This window comes from Callithrix jacchus, chromosome 4, assembly GCF_049354715.1.
Source record: "Callithrix jacchus isolate 240 chromosome 4, calJac240_pri, whole genome shotgun sequence".
NCBI lineage: Eukaryota > Metazoa > Chordata > Mammalia > Primates > Cebidae > Callithrix > Callithrix jacchus.
Window position 1 is genome coordinate 10,796,028 of NC_133505.1, and position 16,895 is coordinate 10,812,922.

General features: G+C 44.1%; 1 pseudogene; it reads left to right on the forward strand.

Moving 5' to 3' along the window:
• The first annotated feature begins 4,332 nt into the window (after positions 1-4,332).
• LOC128931952 (large ribosomal subunit protein eL29 pseudogene) lies at positions 4,333-4,787 on the forward strand (annotated as a pseudogene).
• Positions 4,788-16,895: the final 12,108 nt, after the last annotated feature.

Sequence of the window (16,895 nt, forward strand, 5' to 3'; positions counted from 1 at the left end):
TATTAAAGTGTTGGAGAAATCCGCAAGAGGGTTAAATGATGATCACTTTCTATTGCTTTATTTAAGTCACAGAAAAGATTAACATGTAGTAAGCTGAGCTGGAATGACGGGGTCAAAGCTAATAAGAAGTCGTTTTGCTTTTTTGACAGATTTCCTTCTTATTCCTTCACTCACTCCAGATGGAGGGTAATGTAAACTTTGTATCATAGGAATAAATGCCTATTGATTGATTAAAGATCAATGAAGGCGCTCTGTCTCCATCTGAGAAATGAAAGTGACTGTTTACAAAATTAACCCTTTTCTGGGTCCGACACATGTTATCAAGATGCATCCTGAATTTTGGAAGCCAGACTGCCCACAGCTGTGCAATTATGTAAATACGCTATTTTCCAGCCATCATTTGCATGCAGTGGTAAAAAGCTACTTTTGTAGTTTAGTTTAGATACAACACACATTGGAATACTGTTAGTGACTTCATTTCTTTGAGCACACATGATGCTTCCTAATTATTTGGGACTTTCCTTTTACTGCACAATAAACAGATTTCCTCTGAGTGCATGTTCACCATGGAAGAGTTGCCATATAGTGGAAATAAAAACCTTTATCTTATGAAGTTTATTTCTTAGGCAGTCTTTTTGGCCTGATAAGAAACACATGTATATCCTTCCCTGCAGTCAGAGTGAACACCGAAGGAGGGATTTGTACCTACTTTGTTTTATTTTTAATCCTAAAGCCTTTCTAGAGTACACAATCCTTCATTTGGTTTGTGAATTTAAAGCACGAGAATTGCTGCTGGGTTAGACCTGCAATTTAGCTCATCCAGAGCTCTGTCCCTGACAGGGGTCCTAGAGACATACCCAGTGGGTAGGTCTGGTTGTCTTGGACATCAATCTAAAAAGCCTAGTGATACAATCCAAAATATTCATTTTTTTCCATTCAGCAACAACTTATTACTACCATGAGTGAGGCACTGTTATGCACTGCAGAGGACACAGAAATGTATGGGACTCAATTGCCGCCTTTAGAATTCAGTGGGGAAAGTAAAATGTGCAAGATCGAGGTACAAGGTAGAGCAGAATAATTGCTGGGAGAGAGGGTAAATTAGTGCAGGAGGATTTGGACAACAGAGATAATTAATGGAAGGCCATAAGCAATGGATGCATCATGCATGAATTTGTCTAAATACTTCTTAAACAGCTTCCTTACCATTTCTTTTCTAAATCAGGACTTTTTAAAAAAATTGATACATAGTGCATGGGATAACATGTTGTAAATTAACCCATCTTCAAAGGTTTAGGAATAGTTTTATTCCTTCAAAAAGTTTCCAGTTTCGTCCCCCTTATTCTTGCAATGAAATTACTTAACAGAATCTAATATATAGTTAGGTGCTGACTAATTATAGATTTCTAATAGGTCAGCATTCAGGACATCAATAGCCATGAATCAAAAGTAGATTAGTGTGAAGAGAGGCACCTCTAGGTTAGCAAGATCTATGATTCAATAGGTAAGATGAAATATTGGGTGCTATTCCCAGTTCTACTACTTGTTCACTGGATAGTCACTTAAGTGCTCTATATTTTACTTTTCATAGCAATAAAATGCAGATAATAAGATTCTCACAGCCATTATAGAAAATTAATGGTAGAAAAGGTCTTTCGAATCCTACTATTTTTTATTAAAACATCATTTCATCATTGTTCAGATATAATATGCAGGAAGAGAAGCTAGAGTATCCCTAAAGCAACATGAAGAACGTTTTACACATGAAAAAAAATATTTTTTTAATGGTGTGACTTGTGTGTGGCCATTGCTCTGTAATTTAATTCATGTCATCATTATCCTTTTTGAAATAGTTCATTTCCCTGGAAAGAAAATTAATATTAAGATTTTTAAATGTTCTCTGGACATTCCTCTTTCTGTAAGCTCTGTTTCTGTTGACCAGGGATGCCATTTAGCCCTAGATTTACCTTTATGTCAGGAGAGGACACCAGCTCTTCGTGAAGCTCTGCAGCTTTCTTGGTGGACAGATCTCTTTCTGAAGGTGACCTGCTTTCAGCATCGCTGCGGACCCCTGAGATGAAATCAGTTTCAAGGGTGCCCTGGCTTTTGAAGTGGGTTCTGTGGTGTTGTCTTTTTCCCCCCTTCCTGTTCATGCTTCTGGCGCAAAGCAAATTTTATGAGTCCATTCATATTGGCAGAGAGTAGGAAAAAAAAAATCTACCAAGCAATTGCCTGCAAGCTGTAGTACCTCAGGGATTCTAATCCATGCTCGCTTGACTGGTGAGTGCTTCTAGTTAGAGTGAAAAAACAAATTCTCCTGGCAAGCTACTTGGATACTGTGTTTCTCAGGAGTTAAAAGAACACAACTTGAGAGGTAGCATTGGTTCCTCTGGATGGATTCCCATCCGGCTTCAGTGCTTGCTAACACCTTTAGCTTTTTTTTTTTTTTTTTTTTTTTTTTAAGCATTCCATCAAGAGCGTGGAGGCTACTGGATTGTACCATCCCCAGGCTTGGGCAAGAGGAGCTCCTGCCCTGTGCCCTGAGCTTTAGAGAGCATCATTCTGGCCTCACACCTGGGCTTCTCTGTACAGGGCAAGGGGTATGTGAAGCTAAGGGGGACATGCCTACCCAGAACTACATTTCCTTTTCTATACTATGCTATAAGCACCCAGAACCTCAGAATTCCGTGCACAGATTGCCATGAGCCTGTTTGCAGATCCTGCATGGACTTGTCCAAGAAACTTTTCTCTCAAGGATGGCTGAATCCACTGTAGATGCATCTCTAGTCTCACAGGGTGGCCAAGGAGTGGCCGTTTCCAGAGGGATGTGGCCTTGCAGGTGTGGGTGTCCACATCTGTCCTTGTAGGTCTCTTGTGGTGTGCTGTGGGGCCAGAAGTAGGAACACAAGAGAATTGGGTCATGGGCTGGGGTGGCTCTGTCAGAGATCTAGCATAGAACTCCGAGGAGTCTAAAACTCTAAATGAGAAGTTGGCTTCCCCAATCCTAAAGAAGGTATTTTTGTCAAGATAGGCATAGTCTATTGAAATACCTAACATATTGTATTTGACGATTTTTTTTGCTTGATTTATAAATTTAAATACGTGGATATAGACATGCGAGTATCTATCCTTTTGCCCTGGGTTCAGAAAATATTAGAGATGGGATGCCAGCAGATAAGCACTCCCTTCCTGACCGTCACATACCATCGTAGACAGGTCTGAATTCATTCCTCACCAGTCTCAGAGGATAAGGTTTTAAGGTCCACCCCTTGATTCCAACCTCTCATATCGCTCTATATCTTGTGTCACAAATTGTCCCCTTTTTCTATTAGATTTCCTTATCTTATTAATAAGACAGGCCTCTTACACCAGTGAGAATTACTATTACTAAAAAGTCAAACAGTAACAGATGCTGGCCAGGTTGCTGAGAAAAGGAGATGTTTATACACTATTGATGGGAGTGGACATTAGTTCAGCCACTGTGGAAAGCAGTGTGGTAATTCCTCAAAGAGCTAAAAACAGAACTACCGGTTGACATAGCAATCCCATTACTGGTTGTATATCCAAAGGAATAGAAGTTATTCTATCATAAAGACACATGCATGTGTGTGTTCATTACAGCACTGTTCACAACAGAAAAGACACGGAATCAACTTAAATGCCCATCAGTGGCAGACTGGATAAAGAAAATGTGGCGCCTATACACCACGCAATACTACGCAGCCATAGAAAGAATAAGTTCATGTCCTTTGCAGGGACATAGATGGAGTTGGAGGCCATTATCCTTAGCAAACTAATCCAGGAAAAGAAAATAAAATACTGCATGTTCTCACTTGTAAGTAGGAGCTAAATGATGAGAACACATGGATACAGAAAGGGGAAAAACACACACTGGGGATTAGCTGAGAGTGAAGGGTGGGAGGAGGGAGGGGAGCAGAAAAGAAAGCCATTGGACACTAAGCTTAGTATCTGGGTGATGAAATAAGGTGTACAACAAACTCTCACGGCATGAGTTTACCTACGTAACAAAGCTGTACTATTGAGTCAATACCTCCTACTGGTCTCTCTGCTTTTCAATCTTGCCTCAATATTGTCTATCTTTATATTTCTACCAGAATAATTTATCCAAATAAAAATCTGATCAAGTCATTCTCCTTAAAAATCCTTGACAGTTATCGCATAAATACAAAGTTCCTTAACATAGCATACACAGCCCTCTGTGATGTGCCCGCTGTTTATTTTTTCCTTTTTGTCCCTTGCCACAACTTGTGTTAAAGTTACATACTACTTCCAGTCCTGGGCACTTCAGGAGACGTACCCTAAGGTGCAGACATGGCTCAGTGCAAGGCCCACCCCACACACAACCAGTCCTAAAAATGGCACGGAAATGGCGTCAAGAAACCCCGATCACAAAGATACGGATCTCTTAAGGGCGTGGACCCCAAGTTCCTGAGGAACATGTGCTTTGCCAAGGAGCACAAGAAGAAGGGCCTAAAGAAGATGCAGGCCAACAATGCCAAGGCCAGGAGTGCAGGTGCCGAGGCTGTCAGGGCCCTCGTAAAGCCCAAGATCCCAAGGGGTATCAGCTGCAAGCTTGGCAACTTGTCTACGTTGCACACCCCAAGCTCAGGAAGCGTGCTCGTGCTCGCATTGCCAAGGGGCTCAGGCTGTGCCGGCCAAAGGCCAAGGCCAAGGACCAAGCCGAGCTCGAGGCTGCAGCTCCAGCTTCAGTTCCAGCTCAGGCTCCTGAAGGTACAGCCCAGGCCCCTACAAAGGCTTCAGAGTAGAGATCTCTGTCTGCCAATGTGAGGACAGAAGACTGGTGCAGTTCCCCTGGGCTGCCATCTGAATGGGGCTGGGATCCTTCTGTGCTATTTGTACAAATAAACTTGAGGCAAGACTTGTTTAGAAAAAAAATTATATCCCAGTAATATTGCCATCTCATGCAACCCCCTTTTCAAAACAGACACTTACCTAGCTTTCTCACACAAATGAGCCTTCTTTTTTTTCCCCCAATTTTCTGTCTGTCTGAAATACTTTTATTAACTCCCACTCCTCCTGGTTCATCACTCCCAAAAACTCAGCTCGAGTCCCCCACTCTGGGATCTCCTTGTACCCTTTGAATTTCTGTATCACTATACTTACTACATTGTATGGAAATAAAACATATTTGTGGATAATTCCTTTCTCTATTCTTAGCAACTCAAGAATTTGGAGTACGTCTGACTTGTCGTGATACCTCAGCACAGAAGGTATTTAACGTGTTGAATAGCATCATCCTACTCTCCCGTGTGTTATAGCATTTACACTCATTGTACAGGCTAGTTCTGGCTTTGGCAATGGAGGGAGGTTATTCTTCCTTACTTCTTCCTCACTGAATGACTCTAACTGGCAGCAAGAAATCCAGTTCTCTAACCAATGAAGACACCAAAACACTGGGGAGTCATGTTGGATCCAGTGATTCAGTTGTCTGGGCACAGCAAAACTCGCTGACCTCAAAGCAGTGTTTAAATACAGACAGACTGGCTGGTAATTAACAAACTGAAGGGCTATTGACTTTTTTGTGTTCAGGAGTATAAGGTATGGGAGGGTGATGGGTAAAGAAAACAAGCGGCCGGGCACAGTGGCTCAAGCCTGTAATCCCAGCACTTTGGGAAGCTGGGGCAGGTGGATCACAAGGTCAAGAGATCGAGACCATCCTGGTCAACATGGTGAAACCCCGTCTTTACTAAAAATACAAAAAATTAGCTGGGCATGGTGGTGCATGCCTGTAATCCCAGCTACTCAGGAGGCTGAGGCAGGAGAATTGCCTGAACCCAGGAGGCGGAGGTTGTGGTGAGCCGAGATCGCGCCATTGCACTCCAGCCTGGGTAACAAGAGCAAAACTCCGTCTCAAAAAAAAAAAAAAAAGAAAGAAAACAATCAACAGTCATTCTGCATGTGAAAATGGTGTGACAGTACCTGGTACGGCACCTGGAGAGGTAGATTGGCATTGTTCCTGAAGCTTGGAAATCTGGCATGTTATGTGGGTCCCTCAGCAACAGATGGCATTTTGGGGGAGCTTATATATGAAGATGACAGTTTACCAATACCTTACAATTATTAAATCCCTGAATTAGATGCAACTTATGTGCACGCATATTTGCCCTGTGAACTTAAGATGAAATCTCTCCAGTCCTCATTTTTATTAGTCTTCTACCACAGTTGAGATAAGAGCAAGGGTGAAAAAGGAGTAAAGGTTTCTTCTGCACTTAGCATGAAATCCAAAGTCCTTCACATGGTCAAAAAAGCCTTGCAAAATCTCTCTCCTATCGCCAGGTACCACAACCCTTCCTTTTCTTGCTCCTTCATCTCTAGTCAACTGTGATTCCACCACACTGGCTTTTTTTTAACTCTTTGTCATTCCTCCCACTGAATTAGGGCTGGGCTTGTGACTGTGTCGACCAAAAGAATACAGTGGTGGTGTAACACTGTGCCAGTTCCATGCTTTGCCATTAAAAAGACTGGTAGCTTCCATCACATTCCCATGGGAACTCGGCTGCCATGTTGGAGGAAGCCCAAGCAGCTATGTGGAGAGATCATGTGAAGGAGAGTCAAAGTTCCTGATATCTTATGTCACATCTTGGGGGCTGATAATTAGTCAGTAATAGACACTTAGAAGGACCTCACATCTCCCAAGTTCTTTTCTGTCCCTGGGCCCTGGAATGGGTCCTTTCTTTCACAGAGTAATTCTTCATTTTGTGTTTGCTCTGACAGGGCTGCTCATTGCCGTTTTTGTCACCTCTCCACATAAGTTGATCCTAAAAACAACCTACCAAAGCTGGCTTTCTGCTTTAGTCACTTACCGTTTGATCTTGGGCAAGTCGCTCAATTTCCCTGAGCCTCCATTATCCTTATCATTAAAATGGGCATATTGATAATACCTCCCAGGCCTGTGGATGGGATAAATGAAACGATGCATGCAAAGTACTTAGTGCAAGGCCTAGCATGTAGTAGACCCTTCATAATCATAAACAGTGTGGTTGATCTCAGCCTGAGAGAGACTCATATCTGGAATCTTCTTAGCTTCCAGGCCTTGTGGAAGTATTATGCATACTGGGGCGGGGGGGAAGAGAAGTGGGTGGTTCTGAAAACATTTGTTATCCTTGGATGAGGACAGCTAGGCGTCATCTATATTGATGGTCTTCAGGCCCTCAAGTGGCTTTGAGACTGGAGATGAACATGGCTTTTCTCATTATAAGACCCAGGTCTGGTGTGGGGTTATAATTTTATCATCAGAGCCCTGGTCATCTCCTTTTATTTGCATGGTTCTTGTCCTACACTGAACAGGAGAGCCCAGGGAAGCTAATGATCCTCATTTGTATCAGTTAGGGTCTCAACCTGCTCTGAAATGTTCTTCATTACGCTTGTAAGCGGTATTTATTTTCATTACGCTTATGCTTGCAGGACCGTTTGCTGCTGCCTTTTTCTGTACATTTCTCCCTGCAGAGCTCTTCTGCTATGTGAGAAATGCATCTTCTTATCTCTTCCCATGCGTTTCATTATGTTTTTATAGAACACATGGCTGTGTTCATCACTCACACACATGTACTTCCTAGAGCCACATCTGGCCTTAGAATGGTTTGGGCCAGAACACCAGTGAGGTCCCTTCTCCCTCTGAGGGTGCCCTGCCCACTGTCTTCCACCTATTTTAGTGCATCATCCCAGCAGTCAGCTTCCTATAATTGTTGAAGGTTTGAACCTTTAAGCAGCTCTGCTCTATGGCATGAACAGCCAAGCCTACAACAGTTTGAGCTAGAGAGAAAATATTTGATTATAAAAATGCAAGTTTCCCCTTTTTAGAGCCATTGGACAACTAATAAACAGACATGAATATATTCTAAGTTCTGGGTGTGTGTGCAGTCTTTGGTGAAAGAGACATCAACTCAATATCCATAAAAATCAAGGGCACAGTGGCCTGGGAGCTCTGGCTTCGCTTGTAGCAAAGAAGTTTGGGCTCTAGATGCTGTGTGTTCGGGCTGGGAAAGTTGAGATTCTCCCAGAACTTGGCGAGGAGCACTTACATTAGCATTTCCCATCTCACAGGAAGGTCTCTGTGCTCCTGCTAATGGCAGATGGCCCTGCTGAGAACAGCAGCATCACAGAGAACCACTGAGCAGGAAACAGAACTCTCCTTCCAGGTGCCATTGTGAAATACCAAACACATTTGGTATTTACTACAGCCCTCGCTCCCACGTGGTCTTCTCACAGTAACAAGTGTAATTCTGCTAGTAACTGTTTTGGTAAATGAGTCATATTGTAGCAATCTTCATGAATCAAAGATAATTATATTTTTACTCAGCTAGCACTGGTTAAGAAAACTCTCTCATTCTTCAATTAGTTGTCTTTTCACTCGTATTTATCTAGAGGGCCTTCCGCATAATTTCAACTAGTTCCTTGCTCCCTTTTCCCTATCAGTTAACGCCTTTTTAATTTGCATGCCTTTCCACATTATTTTGTATATTGTTTATCATTGTTCTTCTTCTATATACATATATATTTCTTTTATATGTATATTTCCCAGGAATGTGTGTGTGTGTGTGTGTGTGTGTGTGTGTGTATGTACACATTCGTGGGAAACCACTGTGGTGGATTAAACAAGGCTTGCCTGGAGGAGACAGAGAAAACAGTCTTCCATAGCTGGGAGCGTTACTGATAAACCATGACATCAGGTTTTCATTCTGCAAGGAGGTTATGGTTCACATCTCATCTGCCTTCTACTAACTTAAATTCTTACTCAGAATGACCGGGCAGTTGAAATTGAATTGCCATTAGTCCTTGCTACTATGTTTGAGCGTAGGTACCAGAAATTTTGTGAAGAGCTTTCAAAGTTTAGTTCCTGACAGGTCACAGTGACTTCATAATTAGCGATTCTTCTCCTCATTTAACAGATGAGCAAATGGAAGCCTAGAGGTTACAGGATTTGCCCGGGGTCACACGGCTGTGACACAACTATGAGAACCTTGTTTTAATTTTAGCATCTCTTATGTACTGCCTACCTCATAACCTTCTTGTCTTAGTTGATTTGTGCTGCTGTACCAAAATATCTCAGCCTGGATAATTTATAATTGTATATTAATTTCTCAGTGTTCTGGAGGCTGGGAAGTCCAAGATCATGCGACCATGCTGCTGGTGGTCTGTGTCTGGTGAGGGCTGGCTCTCGTCTAAGATAGTGTTTTGTTTTGGTTTGTTTTTTCTTTTTTTGCCATATCTTCACATAGCAGAAGGGCAAAAAGGGCCCTGTATGAAGCCTCTTTTATGAGAGCCTTAATTCCATTCCTGAGTGAGGCACCCTCTTAAAAGCCCACCTCTTAACACCACAGCAATGGGGATTACGTGTCCCCATGTATTTTGGAGGGACGCAAGCATTCCAGCCATAGCACTACTCCTACTTATCCAGCACAGCACAATGGGACTTAAAAGTCATTTTTCTGCTCTTGCCCTATTTCAAGGTGGACACAGAATCATCAGACTACAGATCTTCCTCTCTCGAGTCAGCCATGGTCTGTTCCAGGTCACATTGCTGTGGGACAGACAGAGGCTGAGGCAGGACCAGGCCTCCCCAGCCTCCACGTCTTCGTCCACACTTCTTTTCCTCAATGTGCCTGGGGATTCTGCAAAATGTGATTTCAGGTCAGTTTGTCTCTGATGCCTTTAAGCTCATATCATGTGCCCTGCTCTCTTCTCCATGGTCCTTGCCTTTCTGGAAACCACCCATGGCGGTCCACACTGTCTGGAGTTTCTAATGTGTTTGACCTGGGGTGGGGCCCAGTCATCAGGTGGTTTCATTGAGTAGCTCAAGTAGTGCTTCTCAAACTTCAACAAGCACAGAAACCACCCCAGTTCTGATTCACTAGGTCAGGTGGGGTCTGAGGGTCTGCATTTCTAATGAGCTCGCAGGGACTGTGAGGCCTGGGAGATTCATATTCAGTTTTCTGCAGTGAGGCTCAGGCATCTGCATTCTTACTCCCCCTCACTCCCCGCCATGACGTTAACAAGTGACCCAAGTTGGGAACCCCTCTTGTGGACTCTCCACTTCTGTGTCTCTCCATCAGACACTGTGGTAAGATGTGTTTTCTTTCCAGGGCAAAATATGAATCCCCCGAGTCAGGAGGATTTTTCTGAGTATCCATCCTCTTCAGATTCGTACACCCAACACCAATTCCTATCTGGGACTTGTCTTTCCATGAGACCTTGATCACCACATGGCTTCAAAAGGCTCAAGTCTTTACCCGCTAGGTAACCTTGGGCAAATCTGCCCACCATGCTGGACCTCAGTTTCTTCGTTGTCAATAAGAGAGAGTTGAAACAAATGCCAATCATTTGTCCAAGACACTCTCGGTTATACCAGAACAGGGCAGCATCCCTCTCCTGGGGAAGATTTGTGATTGCCGGTGCTCTGGGGAGGTGGGGGTGTGAGGCTGTTGGAGTGCGTTGTATGGATGGGAGGACAGGTGGAAGGAGGAGGTGGTGGCTGCCAGCTGGGCCTCCCTTCCAGCTGGGGATCCTTGACCCCATCACACAGCCAGCTTGGAAGCAGACCAAGGAAAGCCTCAAAGCCACTCCCAGGACAATCACTTGGGCCTCAAGGAATATCTGCCATGGAATATTACAGCAGAAAAAGACCTGTCAGCTCCTCAGTCATTCTCCAAGGTGATATTAACAGGAGGGCATCTGCGAAGAAGCCTCTTTACTGGCTTCTCCATCTGGGAGCAGCCCTGGCTGCATCAATTCCTCCCCTTGAAACCAGCAATCCGGCGGATGGATGCGACTGCATGGCTTTCCAGGGAATTCGCTGAGTATCTTTCATGTCAGTGATATCTGTGAGAAACAGGAAACTGTTTTCCCATCTCATTCACATAATAGATAAGATGAGAAATTAGCTGCTGGATGAGCAACCTGGGGGCTGTTCATTTTGTCACAATAAATAAGGCTCTGCTCATGCTGGCGCTGCCTACTAGCACATTTCCTGGTGCGTGTGTGCACGCTGCATTCTCTTGTTTCAAAGCCTCCCAGCCTCATCCCCACTCAAGGCTCTTGTTCTGTTTTTGTTTCTCTGCTAAACCTGGTAAAGGTTTCCCCAACCCAGAGACCTCTGAGTATGTGGAGTTTTGTGGCCACTTAAAGCTTTGCCTCTGAGCAACCACAGGGATCCCCTTTCCTGAGACACCTGCCCTACACCTCTACACTATCATGATCTGCAACCCTGTACCTTAGGTGCGGCTCAGGCACTAGCCTAGCGTCGTCGGCATCACCTGGTGCCTGTTAGAAACACAGACCCTGCAGCCCTGGCCCAGACTTCCTGAATCAGAATCAACATTTTAAAAAGGTTTCCACGTTGATTCATTCCTGTGCAATTAAAGTTTGAAGTGGGCAAAGCTCTGGTCTGAAAGAGCTAACGTGGATTTTCTAATGCTCTGATGAGACACTGGAGAGCCAGCGTTTTGCCTGACATTTGGGACTTCTGGTGCAGCACCACACCTCCAAGCCATTTCCCCAGTATACCCTGTGATCAGCAAGGTGACTTCTCTGGGCTTCCCACACACCCGGAAAATGAAGGGGCAGTGACTGAGTTCATGCATGTGGCAAAGACCCTGTGAGTAGCGTCCATGCCCATAAATGCCCTGAGGTTTTGGGGGGAAGGTAATCCGCTCACACAGAGAAGGAAGGGATAGGGATTTGCCTAAGGTTCCACTTTCCTTCGACTGCCTTCTTGAGTAATATGCTTAATGCTGTAAGAAACTGATGGGGTCTAGGATGTGAAGAAAATGAGAACTTGGATTAACGTGACATTCAAGTTAAAGGTGAGGGTTTCTTGCTGCTTGCAAATATTAAAGCTAGACATTGCGTCAGTTTCCAGGGGCTGCCATAACAAGGTGGTACCAACTGGATGGTGCCACCATACGTTTCTAAATATTAGAAAGGTATTGTCTTCTGGTTCTGGAGGCCACAAGTCCGGAACCAAGATGTCAGCAGGTTGGTTTCTCCTGGGGCCTCTCCACGCGGCTTGCAGATGCCGTCTTCCCCTCTGTCTTCAGAGGGTCTTCCCTCTGTGTGTGTTTCTGTCCTCATCTCTTCTTACAAGGAGGCCAGTTGTGCTGGATTAGAGCCTATTCTACTAACTTAATTTTAATGTACTTATTACTTCTTTAAAGAGAAGGGTTGGTTCCTTTTGAAGACTCCGAGGGAGAGTCTGTTCCATGCCTCTCTTTGCTTCTGTGGTTTATGGGCGATCTTTGCCAGTTCTTGGCTTGTACAAGTGTCACCCTGATCTCTGGCTTCATCTCCACATGGCATTCACTGTGTGTGTATCTGCGTCCAAATTTCCCATTTTTATAAGGACACCAGTCAGGTTTGATGAGCCCACTCTAATGACCTGATTTTAACCTGATTACCTCTGCAAAGACCCTATTTTCAAATAAGGTCACGTTCTGAACTATGAGGGGTCAGGACGCCAACATCTTTTAGCTGTGAGGGAGAAGGGGCAAAATTTGGTCTGTGACAGACGTGAATTTAAGGATTTCATGTAAACTGCACCTGATGATGCTGAGAGATGGGAACTTTTCTTTCTCGCTCCTCCCTCTTGGAAATTCTGGGATCAAGGAAGGGTGGTGGGTGGGGAGTGGTCAGGAGGACAGTGCACTGGCAGTGCAGCTGGGAGGAAAAAAGTGTAGCCAAGGCAGGGTTTTGTGTTGTTGTTGTTTAATGTTTAGAAAACTAAAAAAAAAAAAAAAAAGGGAAATCAATTATGGGGCCTACCTGAATTTTATTTCCTCACCAAAAACCAAATTACTCAGCAAACTTATCGCTTGCTATTGCAGGCTTTGGTATTAAAGAAAACAATCAGGCGGGCAGGATTAATCTCTGACAGCTGCCTTATCTTTAACTTGCACCTTTGTTATTTTCTGATGAGCTTCTCCTTTTTTGCTGCCACGTTGTACCATACCTCACTGGTTCCTTTCATTTTATCATCAGGCAAGAGCGGAGGACCTTTCAGTTTATTAAAAAACCTTTATTTGTGAAGAACAAAGAGGGGGGAAAAAGGCAAACAATGAGGTCAGACAATCTCCTTCCTGCCAGGAGTCACTCACCTGTTATTTAGAGTGTTATCAGTTGGGGGAGACTTGCATCCTGGAAAATGAGGCTCTGACAGGCTACTCGGACACACACACACACACACACACACACACACACACACACACCCTCTCAGCTCTGACTGGCACACATCAACCTCCACAAAAGGTCCTTGACTAACAAAGCTGCAATATTTTCTTTTGTTTCTGAGCTTCCAAAAAAGAAGCCAAACATGCCTGCCCCTCTTTCCCTGAGAATGCCCCACCTTCTCCTTCAGTGTAGCCCAGGGTTCCTGCAGAGGAGAAAGCCCGGGCAAGGAGTGGCCACATCACAGCTCCGTCTCCTGTGAGCTGGGAGAGCTGGGAACAGCTCAGTTGTCAGCCAGAGAAGTGCTTTATCTTTGATGCATCTTGCTGTTGATTTTTGTTTTGAGGATCGGAGGGCAGGCAGCGGTTTTCGGTGCCTGCCGATTTCTGTTTAGAAGGGCAATGGTCTACGCATGGTTATCTGTCGTGGGGTTGCACCTGCTGGTTTGATGTAGCTCTGGGAATCGGAAAGAGCACTGGGAACTCCCTAGTCTTCCATGCCTCGGTTTCCTTTTGTCCCAAACAGAGGGGTTTCCACAAGGTGGTGTTTAAGATTCCTCCTGTTTTTGAGTGCTCTGGAGCCCTGACCCATTTTACTTTTTACTTCCAGATACGGGAATGATTAAGATTCACCACCATATTTGCCACTAATTGGTAGCATGTCCTTGAGCAAGTCACTTAAACCTCTCTGAGGGTTGGAAGACACGCGCTCTAAGGCCTTGTGTGAATTTATGAATCTCTGATGTGTGTGTTGATCTGTTGTTCTGCATCGCGGAGCATATCAAAGAAGCTTGAGGTTCGGGTTAAACCTACGGCTGCCTTCCGTCAGGTAGGCGAGGTGGACTGGTTTGTATCGCTGTGTAACAGAAGACGACACACTTCACCACACTTTCTGAAGGTCAGAAGCCCAGGCTGGGTCTTCTACGCACACTCTTACCAGGCTGGTAGCAAGGCGTCAGCTGAGGCTGTGATCTCATCTGAAACTCAGGGTCATCTTCCAAGCATATCCCAGGGCTGAGGAATGCTCTCAGCTGAAGTTCCTTGTGATGAGATCTCCCTTAGCAGATCACAGCACAGCCTGGTCTTTTTCCAGGCTAGTGGGCGAAGGTCTCTCTGATGCTTCACCTTTTAAAGGTTCGCCTGATGAAGCCAGGCCCACCCAGGAGAATCTCCCTTTTGCCTGGGGTGCTTTCTCTCATATTCACAGGTCCCCCCCCCATGCTCAAAGGGGGAAAATGATACAGATGCAGGCATGCACATCAGGAGGTGGGGGTCTTGGGATTCATCTGAGAAGCCCACCTACCACACAGAGTTTCCATATTCTCTATCAATGTACCTCTGGGGTTTGTGACCCCACTCGACTAGTCTTAAAACTTTTCTCATCTTAGTTCAGAGGTGGAGCAGATCCATCTGTGGATGGAAGCTCTGATTTCTTTGTTTCCTCTGACTTCTCTGCTTACCCCACTGAAGAACTGGAGAATCCATGGTATCATTTGCCTAATGGCTGCTTGGAAAGACTTTGAGTGTGTTATAGTCCCATGGGGGACAGTGGCAAAGCCTGTGGGAAGGGTCATCGGCTGAATGGAAGAAGATGCACCACGGGGTAGAGGCAGGGATGTTGAGGAGCCCAGCGTGAATCTGCCAGCCTGCTACTTTGCACTTAACTGGGCTTAGCCAGTGACCTGGAACCATACTGCCTCTCGATTTTTTTTGTTTTGCATTTTATTTCCTGTGTAACCGATCCCAATTTAGAAGCCAAAATCAAGCCTTCCCATTTTTGACCTTGTTTCCTGTTGCTTTGCCTCTATTTCACTCCAGATCCTAATCTCAGAGGCTCTGACCTCCCTGGTAACCTTCTAAATTTCTCCCTTGTTAATGTCTGATTCTATCTTTGAGTCTGGGCTAGACCCTGGCTATTGTACCATTCGCTTTGGTGACTCAGTGAGAGAAGCCCAGTTTCTTCCCTTAACAATGATACTTGGGCACTTCCCCTCTCCTTGGCCATGCTGAGCTCTGAGGTATGCCCTAATTCACCTGTCTCCTCTTCCCTGCTTCCCTCTCTCCTTTTCTTCAGGACTCTGAAGAATCTTTAGGAAGTGAGTTTGAAAAAACCTGGAAGGGTGCTAGCTTCTCAGCTTAACATGCTTCTGTGAACTCTTATGAACTTGCTGATGGCATCTGGGCTGAGATCAAGAGTTCTATCCTGTCTCTGGAGACTGAGGTCCTGGCCTTCCCAAGAGGATAGGGCTCAGGATGTAATGACAGAGGTCTTTTCCAGCCCAGAGGGAGTTGGCTGCTTTCTCCCTGTCTCTGTCTCTCTGTCTCTCTGTCTCTCTCTCTCTCTCTCTTTCTCTCTCTCTCTCTCTCTCTCTCTCTCTCACACACACACACACACACACACACACACACACACACAATTGAAACCACGAGACAACACTTCACACCCATTATGATGATGATTATAAAACAACAACAGTGGGGCTGTGGAGAAATTGGATCTCTCATGCATTGCTGGTAAGAATGTAAAATGGTGCAGCCACTCTGGAAGGCAGTGTCACAGTACCTCAAAAAGCTAAATGTTGAATTATCATATGATCCAGCCACGCCATTGCTAGGTATATGCTGAAGGAATTGAGATCAGAGACACAAGCAAATACTTGTATTCTAATGTTCACAGCAGCATTATTTACAAGAGCCAAAAGGTAGAACCAACTTAAATTCATCTACTGATAGATGAATAGATAAACAAAGTGAGGTGTATACACAATGAGATACTATTCAGCTTTAAAAAGACAAGACACATGCTTCAACATGGAGGAAACTTGAAAACATTATGCTAAGTAAAATAAGCCAGACACAGAAGGACAAATGCCATCTAATTCTGCTTATATGAGCTACCTAGGTAGTCAAATCCACAGAAGCAGAAAATAGAATGATGATTTTCGGGGCTGAAGGGAGGGGGAATAGGGAGTTATATTAGAGTGGTGAAGAGTTTCTGCTTAGGATGATTAGAAAGTTCTGGAGATGGGCAGCAATGTTAGCGTATTTAATGCCAGTGAGTCGTATGTTAAAATGGATAAAGTGGAACATTTAGTGTTATATATATTTTACTACGATAAAAATAACATAAAAACATGTTGACGTGTGTGCTTTGAAAGCTCACGACACTTGGGTGATACAGTATATTACAGAGATACAGCCATCTTTTATGGAAGAATGCCACGTTTTAGTTCATGATATTCCATCAAGATGAGGAAAGTCAGTGGGAGAATATCAAAGTGTGTAAAGAATTCTTTCTAGCTAGATGGCACCATATGCAGTTATATCTATTGCATATTTAATAATTAATTACAAAAGCAGTATTCTAAATAAAAAATCATGCTCTGTGTTTTTATAATCAACTTTTTGAAAGAGGTAATAGTTTATTTTCCATGCTAAGAATTGCACATCCTGCTCTTATTATAGAATATGTTTCAAGGGATAGAAAAGTGACATGGAAAGGAAAGATAAAATAAACTGGGCTCATTAGCTCAGAAAAGGAAAGGTTAAGGTCAGCCATTTAGTGTGGGGGAAAGAGCTCAGGGTTGGGAGGCAGACGTGGGCTCTGGTTGTGCACCAACCAGTTTTATGACATTTTAGCAAATCATTTAACTTTTGAGGGCCTCAGTTTTCTCTATTTCTCTTACAGAAAATAAG